Below are 25,190 nucleotides of genomic sequence, written 5' to 3'. Positions count from 1 at the left end.
GAAACGACGGTTGCAGCGATACGAACTGCGAACGACGGTTGTAAGTTTGTTGAACGACGTCACACAACCCTTTCTTTCGCACAACCCCTCTATCGCAAGGAAGAATGAAATTTTGAATCCAAATACCACGATGAAAATCAAAACTCTTAAAATCTCTAATTTCTCTCTTTCCACGTTATTTTCTTTTTTTTTTTTGCCCATCTGAAACAATCACCACCTGCTGGAGTTAAAAAGTTGTAAAAAATAAGAGTAAGAGTATCATTATCTTTCAAGTTTTAGGTTTTCATTAATAAAACTAATTTAGGGTCCATGACTAAATTAGTTCTTTAGTTTTCAGTTTTTTTCTCCTATATCTTCTTAAGCATAAGATTTATCTTATTTTTCCGAGTAACACATTGAAATGGTCAAATTTATTACACCTATAACAAAATTTGACATTCCCTTTTTATTTTAAATAGTTTCCTTTCATAATTTATATTTTAATAAATTTTAAACAATAATAAAATATGTTAGAAAGTGCTAATGGCATTATTTTTTTCCTTTATTCAATCATTAGTTTGATCGTTACGAGAAGTATTAGCACTCTCTGTAATTAAAAAAATTCATCGTATAAAATAATTTGTTTTAAATAAAAGATAAAACTTGCAAAATTTGTGACTTTTCATAATCATAAGTGGAATAAAGTTTAGATTGTGTTAGAACTTGTAACCTCTTCTCTTATTACCCAATTATAAAGGTTCCCCTTTTAGGTGGAGTTTCCGATTTAGCAGTTGTAAGTTTTTGTTTTCAGTATTTCTTGTAAGATTCTTTACTATTTTGGTGAAGACATTTACTTGAACCTTCAAAACTTGATCACAAGGTTACCTAATAGTTCTCTTGAAGATGAAAATATTAAAGAACTTGCCTATTATACAGAAAGGGCAACGTTCTTTATAGGTGTAAAAAAAATATGAAAATAAATTTTGGTCTTTCATGCAGCCACCATAAGTAACGAAAACTTAACCTTCGTCAATGTACTCTGCTTTTTTGTACTTTGAAATAGAAGGAGCTTTTATTTGAATTTCAAATGAACATTCAAGTTGGTCTTATTCCTTACAAACCTTGAAGAAGGTATATAATAACATAATGTTATTGATACCATTCCTTTTTGGATCCCTCTCAAATTTTGGGTCAATAGCAAAGAACACATGTATAGTGTTTAGACGAAAGTGCATTATGTACAAATAGGAGTTCAATTCAAAAACACTTACAGACATGTCAATATCCTCTCCTGCGTAGAAACACATGTTATTAGAGTAGAACTTTTGTTTTGTGTAGTATAAAATACGATGGCACTTTCACCAGGTTTGACCCTAACCTGATACAATAAATCAACAAATTTTTAAGATAATTATTTACGTGTAAATCTCCAGTAAGTGCCAAGAATTCACCTGTAACATCATATCCATGGTTACATCTCTGATGAGTCAGTAAAATTTTAAAGACACTTCTACTGTAATAGAAGAATAAACAGCAAGGAACATACAAGTTTAAGGGGAATGGAGGGAAAGCACTTATAAATTGATAATAAACTAGGAACTAAGGAATTTGTTTCAGATATGAAGTACTGAGACTAAATTCATTTGCAGGAAATTCAAGTGGGGATAGGTCCTTGTGGGGAGCTAAGATATCCATCTTATCCTGAAAGCAATGGAACTTGGAGGTTTCCTGGCATTTAGCCCACAAACAAGATTTATTAGCACAAACAAAGATCATTGATACAATGACTCCAGAATAAGGCCTGAAAACAAACACTCCTTTATAATGCAAGAAAGTCATAACATATATCCCTTTTGAAAGGGAAAGGGAAAAACATTATTACCTTTGGGTTGCACAGTTACAGCTAAAGGAGAAGTGTTACAACAGAGTGCGACAACAGCGGCGAACCTTCAACAATAGCGCTTCGACAACGGTGAGCCTTTAACGGCTGCAAAACTGAAAACTATTATCTACTAATCACCCTCACCCTCAAACTGAAAAGAACCTAGAGTAACCAAAACTAACTCACAGAAAAACTATTATACAACTTTTTTTATAGAAAAACTAAAGGAAGGAAAAAGGGAAGGGAAAGAAAAACCCAACGAGTGACTTCGCACCAACTTTAACAAAGGTTTTGTTCGCGCCCCTCAATCAGCCCCGTTTTGCAGCCCCTTTTTGCAGCTTCAATCCTTTGTAGGCAACCTCTGGTCTATGAATCGAACCTCCTAGTGCCTCTGGTCCATGAATAGAACCTCCTAGTGCATCTTCGCCAAGGAACCATGGAACTCTCTTCGCATTTCTCTCAACCCTCTCGAACCTAGCTTCGAGGGTTTTCAATTTGGGGAGGGTTTTCAATTTGAGGATGAAATTCTCTGTTAGGGAAAAATATGTGGTTAAAAGTTAACTACACTGAAATGGTATAAAGTTCAATTTTTTTATCTGAACTATAGAATAATTTAATTAATTTTTAGTTAAAACAAGTTTAATTTTTTTAAGTATAATATAATATACTTAACTGTAGTTTGATTGAGTTATTCCCGGATCTAAAGGGAAGTTTGAATATTAAAAAAAAAAAGGAGGAAACTAGAATTGAAAGGAAGAGGCTACTGGAGAGGAGGAGAAGAAGAGGAAGTCAGGGGAAAGAAAATCAAAGAAGAAAAAGAACTTGGAAGCAAAAGGAAAGCATGAGTAGAAAAGGGGAGAATCTGAAACAAGAGAAAGAAGAAAGGTTTCAAGAGGTATGTCATGAACTTGAACTTCTATGAAACTATGTATAAGTTATGGTTCAGACTCACTTTAGTAGTTGGCATATAATTCTGTGATGTTTTGCTCATATTATTGGTTATGATTATATCATTGATTTCATTCAACACCCATCCATTAGTGTCACCCAGTTTTTCCCGCGCTCGTACACTATTACTCTATCATTCATTTTACAGTTCCATTTCATTCATCTTCAATTCCATTCAATCCATCCATAATTTCATTCACAAGATAATCAAGATAAAAAAGTCCATTTCATGTCACACAGAGGTACCAATTCATCACATGAAAAACAAATCTAAACATCTTCCATTAGTGCAATCCGAAACCCAACCCACCTTCACCCGAATCCAATCTTTCATGACTCCATAATGCATCAAGCAAAGCGTGATCTTCATTTAATCTCCAGCTCACCCTTCCCCTGCATCTAACAAACCAATGGCGACCAAATCACAAACCCCAGGCCAAAATTGGATTCAATCAGGTTCAAAGTTTCTTTCATTGCCATTCTTTAATTCAATCATAAAAGAAAAGTGCAAGATAGAGTCTTCTACTCATCTAAGGTGCCTCTCACAGCACTGTCGTCCTCACCCGCCATCATCGACATCAACTTCTCCTCCTCGCAAACCTTGCCTTCAGTTACCGCCGCACCGTGCACCGTGGATGTGAGCCGCATCACCCAACTCGTAACCAATCAACCATACCTCCCTGCCATCACTTCACCGGCATCCTTGTTTATCCACTCAAACCTGCAAGAAGAAAGTCACAAAACCAGAAATGGCTAAGCCACTGTGAACCCTTCAATCCTTTTTCAATTTGCCGAACCACCCTCATCCTCCTCTTCGAACCATCATCAGCCACCATAGCAAATTTCCTTGCCTCCATAGCAACCATGAGTCACCGGGAGTTTGAACAAACACCTGAAACACGGCAAAAACCCAGAAACCAGATTTGAGTACCATTCGGACCTCGAATCGAGAGACCAATTCACCAGATAGTTGAAGGTTGCGTTGCGAGGAAACCATTACCGTAAATTCTCAAACCTAGGTTCATTCCTCCATCATCGTGGCACCGTCTTCTCCTTCATCACGGCAGTGCCGTGAACCTCCACTCATCTCCACCGCAACTTCCACCACATTTAAGCAGCTACCGTGAATTGCGCCTCAGCATCACCATGTTCATCTGCCCTGAACCATCGCGCCTCCCCTCCGCCTTCGCCCCTTCTCCAAGCCGTCGTCAGCCGCCGTAGCGCGCCTCACTGCCTCCATTGCGTCGCCGTCTTCTCCTTCATCACAGCCGCATCGTGAATCTCCAACCCACCTCCGTTCAACTCCACCATCTACACCACCTTGAATCTCCCTTACCGCCGCCAAGAGCCACTCTCCATTATCTTGACCTTCCCTCCGAATCTCGTCCAATCGGGTTTAATCATCGTCGCTCTCGCCACCCTCGCTGCCGGAAGGTCCCCGTTGGCTTCACAACCGCGAACTCTTCCTCGCGAACACGGTCACCGGGATAGGAAGGGTTGCTTCGGATGAACCTTTCTCTCGGCGTGAATCTTGTTGCTAAAGAGGAGGATCCTTTCCCTGCGCGGCTAGCCAAGAGAAGAAGGGATGGGGCAGCTTTCTTTTCCCTGTTTCTGCTTGAGAGGAATACCCTGAAATGGCATGGGCTTAGGCTCGTTTTCAAATCCGAAAAAATCAGAAATAGTAGAGAATTGATTTTAGGTTTCAGTCCATTTTCATTTCTGGAATAAAAGCGTCCTGTTCCCTTTTTAGAAGGAAATTGGGTTCAACCCTTTTCTTTCTCCTTTTTCTGTTTTACTTCCTTTAGTTTTGTTTTTGGTAGGTTTCTTTGTATATATTAATCCCCTCCTATATTCCAGACTCTCCTTTTGTGGGCCAAAAATATTCAATTCCTTCCCCTAGTCAGAAATCAGAAAGCATGTGATTAAAGGTAGGCACCGTGGCAGCCATCACGGATGTGGGAGACACACCTTAGTGTGCCACAATGAATGAAGTTGGCGGTCTTTCCTTAATAATAAAAAGGCTTAATACCTTATGCTCCCTACTTTCGTCAAGTGTATGATGGTTTCTATTTTCGTCAGGTGTAGTCAATTTTTTTATTTAATATTGTTTTAAAAAAGGTAATTTATGTTTAATTTAGTCATTTTTACAAACGACATTTAAATAGTTAACAACAAATAGTCTAAGTGTGCAAAACCCAAATAAGATGATATTTAACTCCTGACGTGGACACCTTAAAATTTAGTGAGTGGATTTTATGTTTTTTGAAAATGTATTTATGATATTTAATGAAACTCATCACTCTCCTATACTAACCAAACCCCAATCCTCTGTCCTCTTCCGCTTCAACTTCTCTAACTTGAGCCCGCCACCTCAAACACTGCCAAAATGCTCCCTCAGTTGCCACAACCCAAATCTACCCAAAAAGTTATGATGGTTACTCCATAGATCTCAACTTTGGAACTCCACCCCAAACCTCCCCCTTCATTCTTGACACAGGAAGTAGCCTCATCTGATTCCCCTACACTCTCCGCTACATCTGCTCTCACTGTCTCTTCCCAAACATTGACCCCATTAAAAAATTCCTCCACCGCCAAACTTCTCGGTTGCAGAACCCTAAAAATTGATATTAAAAGCATTCGAATGCACATTTTTTCAATGCTTTGATAACTGGGACAACAGCTCTGTCAAAGAAGGGGCCTGATAAGCGAAAGCAGCATAATGACTGGGGAAAAAAATGTAAACAAAAGAATGTATGGTGATTATGAAGTATTAATAGATTAGATGTTAGGCTGAAGTTCAAAATGGAATATTGATTACAAAGGAGATGTTATGGACATAAAAGGGCATTCTAATTTGATGAATTGAGATTAAACATAAAGAAATAAGGACATAAAGAAATGGGATCCCAATTAAAGATTTTAAACTCTAGGAAATTAAAGGGATGTATTGATTAATTTAATGTAGTTTATATTGTTTAGATGTAACTGGAAATTAGTTTTGTACCCATTTTCGTTTATGTGTTCAGAGGCAGCAATGCTAAACTGTAAATTCTTTGACAAATTACAATCTTCTGGGTTGTTTGCTGCAATCAAATTCTAGGTTGACATTGATGCTAAAGGAACCTCGTATGTTAAGCTTAAGTTATTTTTCCCTCTTCTCAAATTAATTTTCAATTATTTAATTATTTTAGACTTCACAGACCCAGTTTACTTGGAAAGAATGGAAAGTTAAGTCCTTAAAAATCATCATCCTTCCCTTGTGCAGACTCTAAGACCCCATCAAACCCAGAATTTCAATTCAACAAGCACTGGACAGTTCACCATACCCAAGCAGATGCAAAGTTGTCCCTAGAATCACGATTTTAGTTATAATCAATCCATTTTCTCTACAAAGCTAACTTTCGTCAAATTTAATCCTAATTTTGTTGGTTTCCTACACGATTTAGTTCTCTCTTAATCATGATTTCATTACACAGAAAACAAGCATCTATCAACTACTTGAGGAACGAGCATGACACTGACGGTGATTCCAGCCATGAATCCAGCGTAGGCAAGGGAGGAAGATCTTAAGCCACTCGAGCCATGTCATCTGCCTGAGCTTCACGGTCCATCGTGCGAAGGCGACGTTCGCCGGCGGAGACGAGGACGAGGTGGCGGTCCACCGCGTCATTAAATAAAGGACATTTATTTTTAAATCCAGCTCACTTTGTGTGAAGGAATCCACATATGCATTTAAATTTCATCTCATTACTCTTTTGCATACCTCGATGGTCTATAGTTAACTATTTAAACTCTGTTTGAAAAAAAAAACTAAACTTAACATAAATTATATTTTTTTATGGATATCAAGCCTAATAAAAAATTTAGGATAATGATACTTTGACAACATCTTTTTGATAATATTTTAATATTATCTACGTGTTATTCTATAATTGGTCCATGTTTGTGTTTATGATTATTATTATTGATATTGGAATAATTTTGGACCAATCACAGAATAACACGTAAATGAGGTTAAAATGTTATCAAAAAATGTTGTCTAAGTATCATTATCCAAAAATTTATTTACAGAATAATGTGTAGAGGACAGGGTGGGTGAAGAATCTCTCCTCTTCTTTTCAATATTTTATATTTTTTAATTTTATTTTTTTTTTGTTTTTATTTTATATTTGTTATTTTGACTTTTTGGTTTACTTAAAAGAGACAAAAAATAAAATGAAATAAAATAAAAACAAAAAAGAAAAATAAAGATAAAATAAAATTTAAAGAAAATCAAAATTTATTTATTAAGTATTATTTTATTGATTTTTTTGTGTGAAAATAAAATAAAAATGGAAATAAAGATGAAAACATAAAAAGTTTCACACATTATATTTTTTATTTTATTCAACCCGACAAAATTTGTGGGGTGTTGACAGGGTAAAATGTGTTTTAAGTATGAAGAAAACTTATTTTAGTCCATATTTGAAGTTAAATAATTATAATAATATAGATGGATGGAGAGTTGGGACACTGAACCAATATCCTGGGAGTAGATAACTAGTTCTGCTGGATGGTGGAAAAGATGTATAAAAAAGAGAGGTGGGAAAATGTGTTTGAAAGAGAAAAAAAGGGAAATAAGCCTGGTGTGTTTTGGAAGAGGTTTGGGTTGTAAAGTTAGAAGATGTGAAATAGAAGAAGAAATAAGGTGGAGCAGGGGCAAGAGTGGGTTGGTTTTTCGCACAAGAAAGTGTTGGTGGTGTAAGAAAGGAAAAACCAGTAGGGAATAAGGGGATAGAAATATAAAAAAGAAGTTTTGGTAGGTTTGCTGCAGAACCAAAAATGTAGTGAGTTTAACAATAGAAAGGAATATTTGGTGGAAGTATGGTGTGTATGAGAGAGAAAATGCGGAGAGAGAGACACCTTGCTACTTTGTTTGGAGGACTCACGTGAAAACTGAATCCAGGAGAAGATGTTACGCCGATAATTTTGGTTTGGTGAGTTTTGTTTAGTTTCTATAAAGTGTAAGGATCATAACCTCTTTCAAATACATTTTATGCTAATAATATTGTGTTCATAATTTTATCGTCTTTGATTGATAAACACTTTTTAAGGACACTTTTGGTACTGGAGGTGAGACATCTGCAACAACCATAGATTGGGTGATGATTGAAATGATGAAGAATGAAAAAAGCACAAGCTGAGAGGTTAAAGGGGTATTCAACGAGGAAGGAAGGGTTGCTGAACATTCTCTCGACGAACAATATTTGAAACTTGTATTGAAAGAGACCTTGAGATTACACCCTCCACTTCCTCTTTTGCTCCCAAGGGAATGTTGTGAAGCATGTGAGATACATGACTATAACATACCAGCCAAAAGCAAGGTCATAGTCAATGCTTGGGCAATTGGAAGAGATTCAAGCTACTGGACTGAGAACCAGAGAGGTTTTATCCCGAGAGATTCATCGACAGCAGTATTGACAACAAAGGGAATAATTTTGAGTACATTCCTTTTGGAGCTGGAAGAAGGATATGTCCTGGAAGCTCATTTGCGTCCAGAGTTGTGGAACTGGCCCTTGCAATGTTGCTGTATCACTTTGATTGGAAGCTTCCAAGTGGAATGATAAGTGAAGAATTGGACATGACTGAATTGTTTGGAGTGACAGTTCGAAGAAAGCATGATTTGTTCTTGCTTGCTTTTCCTTATCATCCTTTGCCTGTCACATGAACTTCTCCTTCAGAAACTGAAACCTTTGCTATCTTTATAATGCATACTGCACAATAAAAATATATTGTCAATTGAAATAAGGCTTTCTTTCACTATGCTTGGCTGTCACTGAAAATGAAAATTCTGTAACAATTCCATAGTATAAAACTGTTTTATTTTTCTTACCTTTGTGGCCCAGAAAGACTATAATGCTATTTACTCTTATGTTTATAACTTTCAGGTATTTTTGGTTTAATTAATATATTACTTTTAAATTAGTCTCCACAATTAAACGAAGGTTGTGCTAAAAATTCATAAATTTATTATTTTAAGATTATTTTATTAGAAATAGTGTCAAATCTCTTACTTGAATCTCATTTGAATTTCAAGCATGGTTGTTGAATCTCCTTAATTTGTACTTTTTGGAGATTCAGTTTCTTCCTTCGCCTATAGTTTCTAATTAATTCTACAGCTAACAACTTTTTGGTAACTATCACATTCTAACCCCAAGTTCTTTCTTTCAGTAGATATCCGTCCTGCATGTATTAGACCTGAAAACATATAGATAAGATAACATTTAACAAACTTGTAAGAATCAGGAAGTAATTTTAGTAAAGAGCTCCTTGTCTTTTTCATTATGGCACCATTAGAAAAGGTACAATTAATTGGCTAACAAAAATTGACATGGCTATAAACTTTATTTCTTATTAGCTACATTAGAATAATTTTAGTGAAAAGCTCCTTGTCTTTTTCATTTTTATTTTAATTATTTTGTTTAACTATAGATGCATTAACTCATTGAAAAAGTATTAATTCTTAATCTTAGCCAAACCAAAAAGATTTCGTAAACTTTGAAGTAGTTAAGGTGTAATGTGTTGTTGATGTTCTGCTAAGTAGTAACAGGTCCAACTCTTTTCGTCTCTAAAAGCCAAAAGAAATGAAAGTTGTGCTAAATACACTAAATTAAGAGTATCATTTCCCTTTACTAATATGATATGTTTTATTTTCCTTTTTGACTGATAAGTGTGGAGTTTTAGGTGAGACGATTTAAAGAGTCAATGAAGAGATGTTATGTGTGACATCCCAAAAATACAGTCATAACTATAAATTCAGAAAAATCACATTTAATAATAATCTCAAACAGTTTTCCACTAAAATTAAAAACGAACGAATGATCAAGGACGAACGTCCTTGAGTACAGTACAACATTAAGGGACGAGCGTGCACAACTGCACGTCCACACAAGAGTTTATAATTTAAAACCGAACGTACAAGAAAATCTGACCGAACGGTTTACAGAAACAATTACCGAACGGCCGAACTTAAAAGAAAACGAGTGAGTAGGTCGAATGACCACTCATGCCAACAACTAATAGCAGAGCGTCTCACTGCTCGATCTTCACTTCGACATCAACCAGGTTCTCTTCATTCAACGCATCTTCCAAACGCTCATCTCCCTCTGCTCACATCCACACGGATGATCATTGCAATGACAAGACGGACGTACAAGTACAATGGACAACACAAGGAAAACGAAAGGGTAAGCTTACGTAATTTAACTCATGCATCAACATGTAATTTCAGGTAAACAATTCAACATACATGCATATCTCAACATACACTTTCATTAAATGACAACCCACTTTAACGTATTCACAAATTAAACTCAACACGACTAACTGTCCGGACTGTATGAACTCTGTGTAGCTTCGGTGTTCGTGCACCCGGGTGATGTAGTAACTGGAACTCTCATCAGTTGCCACCCGAGGTTAATCCTATCTGTCCAAATAATCATCAGGACTAGGACCTCCTGCCGTTCCCACACATGACGTACCCCCTCTACGTGAGGACGAGTACTCACGGAACATCAGGATGAACAACCGGCTAAGCTTACCACATTCATACTTTACCAATTTAAATAATCAAATTCTGAGTCGTTCCTCCCCAGAACGCTCTTTCAATCATTCATAACTTTCCATTCATCTCATATACTCTTCATCATTTACTATTCATCATTTATCATTCATCATTTACTGTTCATCATTCACTATTCATAATTCCTTAGTCATCATTCCATAATCATTTTCATCATTAATAAGGAAGCCATTAAAACGAACGTTCTGTCCCCAATAAGACCGAGGACGAACGCTGTGAGCCGAGACCCAAAAAGGACGCTCGTTCGAATCAAAGAACGAACGGTTTAAGTTCAGAAATGTACAAGTCTGGTACTGTTCACTGGACGAACGCTATTTGTGGAAAATAGTACGAGCACTCAAAATGATACCGAGCACTATTCGGACGAACGCTCAATTCAAAACCGAGCACTATTAGGACGAATGCTCAGTGTGATACCGAGCACTATTTTGGACGAACGCTCAGCTCAAAACCGAGCACTATTAGGACGAACGCTCATTCAAGACCGAGCACTATTTGGACGAACGCTCAGTTGGAGACCGAGCACTATTAGGTCGAACGCTCAGTTGGAGACCGAGCACTATTAGGTCGAACGCTCAGTTGGAGACCGAGCACTATTTGGACGAACGCTCAATTCGAAACCGAGCACTATTAGGACGAACGCTCAGTGTGATACCGAGCACTATTTGGACGAACGCTCAGCTCAAAACCGAGCACTATTAGGACGAACGCTCATTCAAGACCGAGCACTATTTGGACGAACGCTCAGTTGGAGACCAAGCACTATTAGGTCGAACGCTCAGTTGGAGACCGAGCACTATTAGGACGAACGCTCAGTTGGAGACCGAGCACTATTTTGACGAACGCTCAAATAGAACATTTTAGAGTGAGGACGCTCGTCCTCAACTAAGGAAAACCGAACGGTCAATGACCGTTTAGTACGAACGTACAATTTCATGGGGAGTTCATTTTTCAGTTCCAGTTTATTTCTCATCAGAGACTTTCATAGTTTCATTCATTCACACCAAAACCATCTCATTCATATATCTCATTTCATCCAATATCTCATACATCATAAGTAGCTTAATCATGTTTCATTTTCATTCAATAAATAACGGACGTCCACATAAATCAATCACAGCAACATCATAGAGTCACAATAACGAACGTTCATACCATTCATTCCATCATGCATTATTTCCATACCGTAAAAATAACGAACGTTCATACACAGCATGCATCAAAAACAGTTAAACTAAGTAAGCTTCCCTTACTTGGAAAATGACGAACGTCCACAACCCCAGAGACACGACCTCTCAAAGACTGGTTGTCCTACTGTCAACGCTCGTCGCTCCAACTATGCGAACGAACCCCAAATACCAAAACTCAGACTTACCCCATTCTAAAATAACGAACGCACAACTCAGAAATGAGTTTGCGTACGTAGAAGACGAACGTTAAAGATAAAGGAAGGGCTTACCAGGCTTTACTGGCCGAACGTTCTCTCTGAAATCCTGCCTGACGTTCGTCCTTCCACGCTGCCGGAGTATAGAACGGAGGAGGTGAATGGTGGTTCCTTAGAGAGAGAATGTAGAGAGAAGGAGGAGAGAATTTGAGTTTCAGAAATGAAGGAAAGAGGGGTGCGTGCAGAGGGTGGAGAGTATTTCAGAAATTCTCAGATTTGCTTTCCATCCTGCCAGCGCACGTCCCGCACCCACCAGCGCACTTCCGCACCCACCAGCGCACTTCCGCACCCACCAGCGCACTCCACTACGCCTCAGCAGCCCACAACGGACGGTCGACCACTGCACTGTTGCCACGCGTTTTCCACCATCGCCGACGCACGTTCAGTCTGGCCGACAAACTGTTCCCCACTACCGGACGTCCACTCTGCGATCGCCACGTGTACTCCACTACGCCGGACGCTCGTTCACAGGCTGGCAGTCGGCGCTCCACTGACGCTGCTGACTCACCTGGACGTGCGGCAGCTGGCGTCCGTCAGTGGCTGTCGGGCACTGTTGTCGGCCATGCAGACTGCTGAGGTGGCTCGCTCTCCTGCCGCCACGTGGACGCACGTTTTTTTTTTTTTTTTTTTTTTTTTTTTTTTTTTTTTTTTTTAGAGTCCTCACATTATGTTTTCAAGAAAAGTCAAAAGCTAAAGATGATCAAAGTGTTAGAAGATAAAATGTACAATGTACATATAAAGTTTTATACTAAGTAAAAATGAAAAAATTAAATAACTATAAATAAAAAATTCGTAAATTTATTTTCTTAAAATTTTAGATTAATGTTAGATTTCTTTTATAGATTTAACTGCTATCCGATTAATGTATTTGAGAAAAAATCATTAGAACAAGAGTTCTAAGTAATATAAACATGATGTTGCTCATAACTACATGCAATTACTACATATGACTGATTTGTGAGCTTGGTGGAAGAAGCTAGTGAGAAAACATTTCAAAGTTGCTTTTATATATATATATATATATATATATATATATATATATATATATATATATATATATATATATATATATATATATATATATATATATATATTTATAAAACTTGATTTAGAAACACAATTTAGAACGAATGAGAATTTATTTTTGAAAACAGTTTTTAAAAGCAAAAGGTGAGAAGGAAATTAACCAGTGACCATAAATGTTGAATATTGACTCTTTCATGAGCTATCTTAATACATGGTTATAATAGGAAGAATCTCTTTGCACAAACACGAGAGTGATTTCATAAGATTGCATTATTCCATGCTGTGAAGACTTATACTGTGATTTTTTTGGATAAGAATCTCTTTGGATAAGAATTTCTTAATTTCAAAAACATTCAATTATATTAAATTTAAATTAGTTTCATTTGAATTTTTTTTTCAAATATTTTGTTTCAATAAGAATATTTTAATGAATATTAATTTTTTTTTTGGATAAATATTTCAATCACCATCAAATTAAAAGAATTATTTATATATCAAATAATTGTTGAAAGTTAAAAAAAAATCAAATATTGATAATATTTTATAGTTGATTGTAATTGATTTTATTTTTTTTACAGTGATTTTAAATTTGTTAGTGGTTGAATTTGACTATTAAATTTTAAAATTGTAATTTATTTTCACATAGGATTTAAAATATGTTATTTAAATAAATAATTTAATATTTGTAAAATTTTAAATTTTATGAAAGAATAATACCAAACTGCATACAAGATTAAAATGGATTTTGATTAATTAAAAGGAATTAAATTTATTAAAGGAACCGATAAGAAAGGATAGTCACAACGTATATTAAGTATATATAAAGAGATGGGAGGATCATACATTGACACTACACATCTCTACATGGTTGAATTAGTCTTTATATTTGCTTAAAGTTATGATAAAGTTTACCCTTCCATTGCAACAATTCTTACCGTACACAAAGTAAAGACTTCAAAATTAGAAAAATACTTAAAAATAGAACCTAAAATGATAAAAAGAATTGAACAAATTGAAAACAAGTCAAATAATCGAATAACAAATACTAAGCAAAACTGAAATGAATTGTGAAAACTTACAAAACTCACCCTATTGGGCCTTCAACATGCTTCAAAATAGTGGTTGAGCAAAACGAATGACGAATGACAAACGGCAAACGACGGGTGCAGGTTCGCACAACCTCTCAAAACCCATGTCAATGGTGGTTTGGGTCTTTAACGATGCTTCGAAACGACGTTTGCAGCGAAACGAACTGCGAATGACAGTTGTAGGTTTGTTGAACGACGTCGCACAACCCTATCTTTGGCACAATCCCTTTGTCGCAACGAGGAATGAAATTTTGAATCCAAATACCACAATTGTTACTATCGAGGGCGGACAACCGATCGGGAAGGCTTAGACAGTGCCTTAACATATGGAATGGACGCAATGTTATCAGTCGAGGTAGGAGAACCTACAATACGAAGGGAAGTCCCAAGCCTGCAAGATAACTATGATGAGCTTCGTGTGGAGCTTGATACTCTAGAATAACGAAGAGAAGTGGCAGTGATCCGAGCGGAGGCTCGGAAGAGACTTCTGGCAAAGCGTTACAACACCAAGGTTAAGCCTCGACAATTTGTTGAAAGAGACCTTGTGTGGAGAAAAACGACGGAAGCCCGACGAGACCGATCGGCGGGAAAATTAGCTGCAAATTGGGAGGACCCCTTCAAGGTCGTGGAGAATTTACAAAATGGAGCATACCGCCTGGAGCACCCGACAGGAAGGGCTATACCCAATACGTGGAACGCGTCCCATTTAAAGTTTTATTTCAGCTAAGAGTTTTGTACTTATCATCTTATATAAATAATACAGTGTTATCATGAAATTTTTGTCATGTGTTAACAGCCGAGCGGGTGAGGCAGATTTCTTTCGTGAACTCTCTCCTTGGTCTTAGGGCACGCTTCTAGAGAGCTCCTAAGACCTAAACCGAGCGGGTGAGGCAAATTTCTTTCGTGAACTCTCACCTTGGTCTTAGGGCATGCTTCTAGAGAGCTCCTAAGACCTAAACCGAGCGGGTGAGGCAGATTTCTTTCGTGAACTCTCACCTTGGTCTTAGGGCACGCTTCTAGAGAGCTCCTAAGACCTAAACCGAGCGGGTGAGGCAAATTTCTTTCGTGAACTCTCACCTTGGTCTTAGGGCATGCTTCTAGAGAGCTCCTAAGACCTAAACCGAGCGGGTGAGGCAGATTTCTTTCGTGAACTCTCACCTTGGTCTTAGGGCACGCTTCTAGAGAGCTCCTAAGACCTAAACCGAGCGGGTGAGGCAGATTTCTTTCGTGAACTCTCACCTTGGTCTTAGGACACGCTTCTAGAGAGCTCCTAAGGCCTAAACCGAGCGGAAATCTTACGAGGCAAACCAGGCACGAAACGAAAAGGCTATGCGCGAGAAGACAAGTAAAACAACAAAGTGCAATAACATGAAGAAGGCAAAATGGCAAAAAGACCTTGTATTTTCATTAACTTCAAAAATATTACAAGTAAAGCTCAAAAGCGGTAAAGTCCTAAGTCTAAACACTTAGGATTAGCCTTCAGCTTCAACGGTCTCCCCCACCACTTCGACGACAGCATCGACATTTTGGGCGACCGGAGGAGAAGATGAGGGAATGTGGATGGGAACTAGTTTGTTATCCACCACCATCATGCTTACGTCAAGGCGGGGATCATCGGTAGGCACTTGAAAGAGGAGGTTGAATTGGGCGAGGGCCTTGTCAAACCCGAGCACATGCTCGTTTACCACTTCATCACCCAGCAGCTTGGTTTCGGCCTCCAACTTTGTTACCTGATCGCGGAGAGAATCCCGCTCGGCCGTCAAAGTTGCGTTGGAAGAGGTGACCTTTTGGAGGTCAAGTTTAGCATCGTCCAAAGACCGTTGCATGCGGCGTTGAGTAGCATGCGCCTTGGCCAACAGAGTACTGACCTTCTTCTTGCCCTCTTCCGCGATTCGCTTAGTCTTGGCCAAGCGAAGGGTCAGATCCTGGTTAGCCTTGAAGGTGACATCGAACTTCGCTTGAAGGGCTTGAAGCTTTGTGGAAGCGGAAGCTCTCTTCTGAGCAGCATAGGCCAAGCACAAGACCGACCGCGCAGTCAGCTCTAGAGCCATATTGGAGGCTTCTTCCTCGGTCACCCCACTGACTAGGGCCTTTTCCTCAGCAAAGAGGTCAAAATGGATGCGCTTTGCCACACACGAGTTTGGACTCAGCAGACCGGGGAGAGGAGGCCCGTCGGGCTGACGCCTCTTAGCTTGTTTGGATTCAGCTGATGCCTCCCGAGCGGCTTTTCGTTTCCCCTTCTTCTTTTGGTGAGACTCGATCGGGGGAGCCTGATCGGGAACAACCTCAACTGGGGGAGGGGGGAATGGAAGTCTGCTGGGTTGGCCGGGAGGTTGTAGGTGCAACGGCAGGGGATGGGGCATGGGACGAGCTCCCGCCCGGTTTCCTTACTTCGCCTCCCCTCTGAGCGAACAGGCGGGCGAAGGTGTTGTTCTTCGATGGATCCATCTTGGACAGATAATCTGCAAGACAAAAGAAAATTCAGATAAGTTCCAAATGGCTGCTCAATAGAAGGCGGTAAAAAATAGCTTACCGAACACATCAGAAGGAAGGTTCTTGTTGCCCAAGAGACCGATCAGAACACGGCAAGAGGACTTAGGGGGTAGCTGACAAAGTTGATTTATCAAGTCCAGATCCTCGGGAGTCATTTGGGGCTTAGGCCAGGAAAGGACCTTCCGGGGATCTCGGGTCCAGTAGAAAGGAAACTTAGCCTCTCTGGTCGGGGAGCAAAAGCTCTGGTATCCGGTTTCCGTCGGCACAACTTTAAAGAAGTGATTTTTAAAGTCCTTGTAGGAGCTGTTGTAAAGGATTAGCAGGTGCTTGTTCCCGACCGTCCGGAGAGAAACCCAAGGTTTGGACGGGTGAGTCTGTACATGAAAGAAGTAAAGGAAGGCTGCAGGAGTAGGTTTAAGAGCTAAACCGGAGTAGATGGCACAAAACGCTTGCATGAAAGCCCAACCGTTCGGGTGAAGTTGTGTGGGAGCCAAGTTAAGCGTTCTCAGTACACCCATTTGGAAGTCAGAGAAGGGAAGAAGAACCTTCAAATCCTTGAACATTGTGGCGTAAACGTAGAAGAAGTCGGTGGGATAGTTGCCCCGATCGTGGTAGACGCGCTCGGTCCTCTGACAGATGGCTAGTTTAAAATGCCTAGCATCGGCAGCCGCCTTGACCAGACCGATATGGCGGATTAGATTCCGGAAGGCTTGGCGATTGTAAAAGGAAGAAGGAAATTGCCTAACTTCGTGAGGCACCCATTCGTAGCCGGGAACAGCTGGCCAAGCTCGGGGCTTCCCATCCCAAGTGCCAGTGGAGTCCATGTGAATGGCAACTTCTTCAGGAGCGTCATTGTCGGCCAAGAGATCGGAGGAATTCCCTGAGGGCAAGGCCCTAGCGCCGATGCCGGTAAGGGCAACCAAAGACGAAGATGGACTGGTAATGTCATCGTCAGCGTACCCCCTACCCTCATCGCCGGAGAAGTCAGAAGACATGGTTACCTGAGGAGTGGAAGACGAGCAGGACAGAGGAAGCAGAGAGGATGAAGAGGCTGGCGACGACGAGGAAATTGAAGTACAAAATTAGGGCAAACATAAGGGTATTTATACAAAGATAGGGACCGACTCAACGGGAACATTCGAAGCGTCAACCGCCAAAAAAGATCTGACGGCCCAAGTGACTTGACGGTTCGGATACAGAAAGATCTGATGGACCAGGCGATCTGACGCTTCGCTTTTCCGTATTTCCCGCCTAAAAATTGCAGTCATGACTTTACGTTTTTTGTCAGAGCAGGATTCAGACAAAGAAAGAGGGCCGAGCGGAGATCACTTCAAACCCTACGCAAAAAGGTACTTTTGCTAGGGCTTGGGGGACTTGTGTTACTACCGAGGGCGGACAACTGGTCGGGAAGGCTTAGACAGTGCCGAACGGGTAAGAGCAAGGCTAACATGTCCGATCGGGTGTCTCAGCCTGATATGTCCGATCGGATCTCTTAAAAGCGTACTATGTCTGGTCGGGCAGATATCTAACACTGTGGACCGGAGACAACAGTTGAAGGCTCATGAATGTGTAATTAAGGAGGTAACGGTCATTGTCGAGCATTTAAGATGCACATTGAAATCCATTAAAAGGTAAATTAATGGGTAATATTCTATAAATTCATATAAATAGCAGTCAAAGGAGAAGGTAAACTCTCTGTTATATGATAATTATATAGACTTGCTAAAGCCCATTCTGACTTGAGCGTCGGAGTGTTTGCTGTAGGTCAACCCATTTGCGTGGAGGACGAGCGCGAGGAGAGCGAGGGAAGAAGGACCGATCAGAAGAGGAGGAGTGTTTCCGGGCGGAGGCAGTAGGAGTTTTCCCGGTCCCATTCAGCAGAAACAACAATGAAAATCAAAACTCCTAAAATCTCTAATTTCTCCCTTTCCACGTCATTTTCTACTTTTTTTTAAATTTTGTCCATCTGAATCAATCACGGCTTGATGGATTAAAAAGTTGTAAAAAATAAGAGTTAGATTGTCATTATCTTTTAAGTTTTAGGTTTTCATTAATAAAACAACTAGGGTCCATGTGTAAGACCCGTCTAAATAAAATGATTTCTTACCTTAATTATTTTATTTTTGTGGTATTATATAATAAATTGTGATGAGAATCAATGTTGAAAAATATTTAAGGTAGGGATGAAAATTAAATTAATATTGGTTTCATAGTAAATTTCGAAAAAATTGAAAGAGTGTTTTAGTATAATTGTTTGCACTATTATATCAGTGAATGGAGTCTGGTCTAGTGGTTGATGTGAGTGTGCATGGAGGGTATGTGTGCTTGGTCCCAAGTTCAAACCCTCCTAAGACCAAAAAATGCTCTTAGCTCTGATGGCTGTAGAAGTGGCTCCAAAGCCTAATTCCACCTTGCTTTTCATCCATTAAATGATGAAAGAGTATTTGAGTGCTTGAATCATTGAGGGAAGCACTTAGGTTAATGCTTCCATTAATTAATTTCAAGAGGGAACTTTTATTCCCATTACTCCCTCATTTTTGTGAGTGCTTGAATCATTGCCTTCTTTTTCTCCACTTTGCTTGAGTGGACACATTTTTTGGGCACATGTCTTCTAGACTTAAGAGGCTTCTAAGTGACCTTGGGGAGGTTAAAGCTTGGAGAGAGGAGAAGAGAAGAGGGATTTAAGTTAGAATTTTCTTTGAATTTGAGAGTGAAAACAAGCAAAGGTGGTGGTCTAGGAGTATCAAGAGTGAAGAATTTCTTGCAAGGAGAAGAGGTAGGGGAGCTAATCCTTTCTTGTTATGATCATGAATATGAATATGTTAAAAATTTGGTAATGGTAGTTATCTATTGACTTGTGTAAAATTTGGTTTTCATGATTATAATTTCTTATTTTCGAGTTACTATGGTGAAAAATTTCTATTAATTGTTTTCACCGTTGGATTTAGCTAAACTTTTAATATGTGAATCTTAAGACATATTACTAAACTTTGACCGTTCGGATTTGAAAATATGAGTCTGTACTTGGAGAAATAAATCCTGTAAGTTTGAGTAAATTAGTTACCCTTGTAGTTCTGTTACTAAGTTGTCTCGGTAAAATATAGATTCTGACCTATTTGACCGTTAGATCAACCTCAAAATTGGATATAGGATCCCTAAGACATATTAATACACTTTGACCGATCGGATTTGTAATTGAAGGTCTATGCTTAGAGAAAGAAATTTCGAAAGTTTGAAATATTTGATGAACACTGTAATTCTGTTCTTAAGTTATAATGGTAAATATTTCATATATATTCCATTTACCGTTAGATTGAGCCCAAACTTTAGTATGTAGTTCATAAGATATATTAGGTGATCGTGACCGTTTCGATTTGGAATTATGCTTAGAGGAATTCATTCCGCATTTTGAGTTTCACCGAGAACCACTTAAATTTCTGTCTCTGAGTTACCTCGGTAAAACCTCCATATCTACTTAGTTAGCCGTTGGATTACCCTGAAATTTTAATATGTTGTTTCTAAAAGATAGTGTCATACTTTGACCGTTCAGATTTTAAATCGAAGATACAGATTTATAGATATTAGTTTCGTATCTTCTTAGGGATCTTAATACTGCTTAATTTATGTTTTTGGATCATTTATACATAAATTATGATTTCCGGCTCATTAACCGTTAGATTGGACTAAAACTTTTACCATATGATTTAAAAATATTGTTTGTTAGTCTGATTGGTTCAGATTTTAATTATTGTTATGAGTGAAGAGTAATCTTTCCACGAAATAGTAAATTTATTTGTATTGGATAAATTCTTGAATAATTATATTCTTAAATTGGATGTATAGTTGTATTTTGAAAATTTGAAGATAAGTAATATAATATATTCTATATTAGAATATAAAATTATATTGAATATTACTGAGTTGGTAATAATTATTTGAGTTAAATCATGAATTGTAAATAAGTTTATGGTAAAATTTGATGGGTAGTATAAGAATTATTGTCATAATTGTAAATTCGAAATTTATTATTTTCCTACGACTTTGATAAGTCGGGAGGGAAGATGTTTGAAGTCGGACGCTACTTTGGTAAGTAGGTGAGATAATGAGAGATTAATTTGGCATAAACCGTACTACTTTGGTAAGTAGGCGGAATATTACCTTGTTGTGCTACTTTGGTAAGTAGACAATATTACCTTATTGTGCTACTTTGGTAAGTAGACAATATCATCTTATTGTACTACTTTGGTAAGTAGACAATATCATCTTATTGTACTACTTTGGTAAGTAGACAATATCATCTTATGGTACTACTTTGATAAGTAGACGATATCACCTTATTGTGCTACTTTGGTAAGTAGACAATATCACCTTGTTATACTACTTTGGTAAGTAGATCACCTCGTTAGATTACTTTGGTAAGTAGTCAGTATCACATGGTTATACTACTCTGGTTAGTAAACAGAAGGATTGTTGACTGCTTTGCTTTGGTAAGTAGCAGGTTAATAATATGTTGCATTGACTCTAGTAAATGTATTTATGGTTCTGACTTGAGAAATATTATATAGTATCAATGTAATAGTTTGTTCTTGAGTATGTTCGAGATGCATGTATTGGACTGATTGTCACCCTTGTGATATTAGTAAGATTGTGGATAATGTATATTTCTTTATTTGGTTAGCTCACCCTACTATTTGTGTTTGTGTATGTGAATGCAATGATCGTATAATGTGTGATATTATACGGGAGCAGAAACTATTTCAGATGAATTAGCAGATGGTTCTGGACTTGCTTAGAAGATGAGAGATCTGTGGGGAACAAGGAGACATGGGGAATTTTTAAAATAAATCTATGTTTGAATTTCCGAACTGTGTGAAATTTTAAATTTCAGAAGTTTATGAACTGTGTGGAATTTTATTTTCAGAAGACTTGTGTTGTAATAAAGAACGTAATATTTTGTTGGTGTTGAAATAAAAAAAAATTATATATGTATTTTATGGAACATAAATTGTAACACCTAATTCGGGTGTTACACCATGACTAAAATAGTTATTTACTTTTAAGTTTTTTTCTCCTATATCTTCTTAAGCATAATATTTATCTTATTTTTCCCAGTAACATATTGAAATGGTCAAATTTATTAGACCTATAACAAAATTTAACATTCCCTTTTTTTATTTTAAAGAGTTTCCTTTCATAATTTATATTTTAATAAATTTTAAACAATAATAAAATATGTTAGAAAGTGCTAATGGCATTATTTTTTTCCTTTATCCAGTCATTAGTTTGATCGTTACGAGAAGTATTAACACACTCTGTAATTAACAAAATCCATCAGAAAGTATAAAATAATTTGTTTTAAATAAAAGATAAAACTTGAAAAATTTGTGACTTTTAATAATTATAAGTGGAATAAAGTTTAGATTCCAAAACCCCCCACTGTATCTTAAAGGTGGGTCAAATATAATTAAAGTTTAAAAAATTTCACCTATTTAGAGACTTATGTTTTCTGTTTTGTATTTGTCATCATATCCAATATTTTTCTTTTTCTATTCTTTTTTCATCGTGAATCATTACTCCCAATATATTATAATAACTTTTAACTTGATTTGGATATGAAATTTTAATATTGTAATTTATTTTTAATATTTGAAATATTTATAATAAAATGTTCTGTTTACATAAATAATTTAAAAGATTTCAAATTTTAGAATTTTATGAACCTCGTTAAATTATTTAAAATGTCCAAATTTCAAATTTTGTTTAACGGGTTAAAAAGAAGAAGAAAAAAATACCGAAACAAATATGTAGCATGCCTTCTTGCGAACATGAATTTCAATAACTTTTAAAGCAAAATAATTCATCTAATTGACTAACTTGAGGAGTACTCCGAATGCTGTTTTAACATAGAAACACCAGAAAATCAGCATAATTCACGATGTCATGGCATTGTACCTTGAACCTTCAAAAAACTTTATCACAAGGTTACCTAATAGTTCCCTTGAATATGAAAATATTAAAGGTCTTGGCTAGTATACAGAAAGGACAACGTTTTTAATAGGTGTAAAACAAATATGAAAATGAATTTTGGTCCTTCATGTCAGCCGCCATAAGTAACGAAAACTCAACCTTCGTCAATGTGCTCTGCTTTTTTGTACTTTGAAATAGAAGGAGCTTTTATTTGAATTTCAAATGAACATTCAAGTTGGTCTTATTCCTTACAAACCTTGAAGAAGGTATATAATAACATAATGTTATTGATACCATTCCTTTTTGAATCCCTCTCAAATTTTGGGTCAATAGAAAAGAATTCCTACATTCTCCAAGCAGTATAGTGTTTAGACGTAAGTGCATTATGTACAAATTGGAGTTCAATTCAAAAACACTTAGAGACATGTCAATATCCTCTCTTGTGTAAAAATACCTGTTATTAGAGTAGAACTTTCGTTTTGTGTAGCATAAAATACGAGGACACTTTCACCAGGTTTGATCCTAACATGATACAATAAATCAACAAATTTTTAACATAATTATTTACATGTAAATCTCCTTTAACTGATTTAAAGTCTTGCTAGTGAAAGTGGTTATATCCACAACAGTTCTCTCGTCACAAGTAAAAACAAAGGTTTAAATCTTCGGATGTTCCTCGTATTTGTACGAGAATCTTAAGTAGGTCCTTATTTTTTTGACTTTATCAATTAGGTCTATATATTTGCAAAATATCTCAATTGGATCCAAATATTTGTAAAATTAAGCTAATTTTGCCCTAATTGTTAAGTTGTCACAAACGGCATTAAAATGTGCTAAGATAAATATGTTGAGGTAGATATTTTATTTAAAAAAATATGCAGCATTAAATATGTCACACGGTTTTAAAATTGAGTAGACGACACTTCCATGGAGAACAAATCAAGCACAAAACAAAACATTCTAAGTATAAGAGAATATGAAGGAGTAGAAGACACTTCCGTAAAGAAGAAATCAAGCACGAAACAAAACATTCCAAGCATAGGAGAACGTGAAGATGATGATAGTGTCCCAAAGAGAAAGAAAAAGCAATAACTCTTGAATTATGGACAATGCTGAGAAATGTGTTTCTATAAACCGTCACCTACGTATAGATGTTCCTTTTTCCTTGTTTGGCTCTTTATATTCTTCTAGCATTAATCCTTGAAGAAAATAGGAAGTATCTACTCTGAACTATAAAGTTTTATACATGAAGATGATGACAGCGTCCCAAAGAGAAAGAAAAAGCAATAACTCGTGAATTATGGACAATGCTGAGAAATGTGTAGTTTTCAAACGCAATAACCCTGTGTGTTGGAAAAGTAAACTTCTAAGTGGAAGGAAATTATTGGTTTAATAATTTTATCTCTTGATAATTTCTGCCAATTTTTTAAGCATATTTTTGGTTTATTTGGGGTTATATATTGTGTGGTCCATCTTTGAAGGATCGTCACTCTCAGATTGGTTGGATACTAAGTGTTGTTGGAAATTTTCCTGATTGTACAAAGTACATACAATAATAAACTTCATTTGTTGTGGATTTGCTTAAGCAAAGAAGCACTCTAAAATCTGAGTCTGATTCCGTAAGAGTGCTGGATGGAACACAAGAAGGTGCTTTTCAATGGGTATGCATATGAACAAAGATATTTTTAACTTATATAAGTTACATGCTTTAGTGATCTCGAATGAATAGCTAAAATACATTTGCTGTAAAGAGCACTTCAATCTCTGAAAATATGTAGTAACAGGTCACTATAGAAACCATCTATAGTCAGATATATAAAAGAGAACTCTGTAGTTTGTACCATGAAAGGTGTGGAAAATTTCTAAATCAACATAAATGCTGAACTCCTCACAATGTAACTCCATGGTTTTTAAGAATTTAAATTTCAATCTAGTTTGATAATTCTCCGTTGTTGTAATGACATTGCCCTTTAATTTATGGGGAGTTGGATTTAATCACTGATTTGGTCATTAGCGATGTGAAAGCAAGACATGGATTGAATACTATTAGTTTGAGTAATTATAATATTATTATTGTGGAAGAAAGTGTCAATTATAGAAAAATGTATTTGATTTTTTTCCCTCCAGGAAAAATTTACGGAGAATCTTGTCCAAACATATCTTTTTCCTCCTTTTTCTATTTTGCTATTGTTGGTTTGTTATATACTAATAATTGAGTCCATTTACTGAAGCGTGAGTCATGAGATATACTTGCACTTTACACATCATACATATGACTCCGGTGGATTGTTGACAGTCGAAAGCATTGATACTTTTCTCAGCGGATTCTTTTCTTTTATGCATGCGCTTTTATATCATTTCCTGTTAGTGCTAATTTTAATTTCTAAGCTCTTAAAAAATGAAATTTAAAAAATTTATGAAATTCGTAGATTTCAAAATTTATCAAAGAGGTGTATTAAAGTTAAAAATAATATTTTAAGAATTGCAGGGCGAGAAATGGAGATGCAAGGTGAAACATCCATTTTCTTTCGTTTTGAGCGGGTGGGGCCCACCTGGTATGGGTTTTTTAATTGAACTTTGGGGTTGGTGGGTCGACGGTTTTGTAGTGGCAGTAACGTGATGAGAGGGAGGGAACTGTATTTAATTAAAAGAGAGAAGGAAAGATAACAAAAAATGTATATATACAACAGAATATAAATAGAAGATAGAAGGTAGTAAGCTAACAGAAAAGCGTGAGGAAAA

General features: G+C 37.0%; 1 long non-coding RNA gene and 1 pseudogene across 6 annotated transcripts; one reads left to right on the top strand and one right to left on the bottom strand.

Moving 5' to 3' along the window:
• Positions 1-1,060: 1,060 nt before the first annotated feature.
• Positions 1,061-4,778, bottom strand: LOC108345695 (uncharacterized). 6 transcript variants are annotated; one of them, XR_008249932.1, is made up of 6 exons: positions 3,810-4,778; positions 3,120-3,701; positions 2,136-2,390; positions 1,862-1,966; positions 1,358-1,707; positions 1,061-1,270 (listed from the first exon to the last, which is right to left on the bottom strand). It is a non-coding gene; the product is annotated as an uncharacterized LOC108345695 (long non-coding RNA). The 6 variants fall into 6 exon arrangements; XR_001833723.2 differs by lacking the exon at positions 1,061-1,270 and having other exon boundaries at positions 1,394-1,707; positions 1,862-1,974; positions 2,122-2,390; positions 3,810-4,777; XR_001833724.2 differs by lacking the exon at positions 1,061-1,270 and having other exon boundaries at positions 1,394-1,707; positions 1,862-1,974; positions 3,810-4,777.
• A 2,620-nt stretch (positions 4,779-7,398) lies between these two features.
• Positions 7,399-8,632, top strand: LOC108344099 (tabersonine 16-hydroxylase 2-like; annotated as a pseudogene).
• Positions 8,633-25,190: the final 16,558 nt, after the last annotated feature.

This window comes from Vigna angularis, chromosome 6, assembly GCF_016808095.1.
Source record: "Vigna angularis cultivar LongXiaoDou No.4 chromosome 6, ASM1680809v1, whole genome shotgun sequence".
Classification (NCBI taxonomy): domain Eukaryota; kingdom Viridiplantae; phylum Streptophyta; class Magnoliopsida; order Fabales; family Fabaceae; genus Vigna; species Vigna angularis.
The sequence above is the reverse complement of the archived record's forward strand: the minus strand, read 5'-3'. Positions and strand labels throughout refer to the sequence as shown.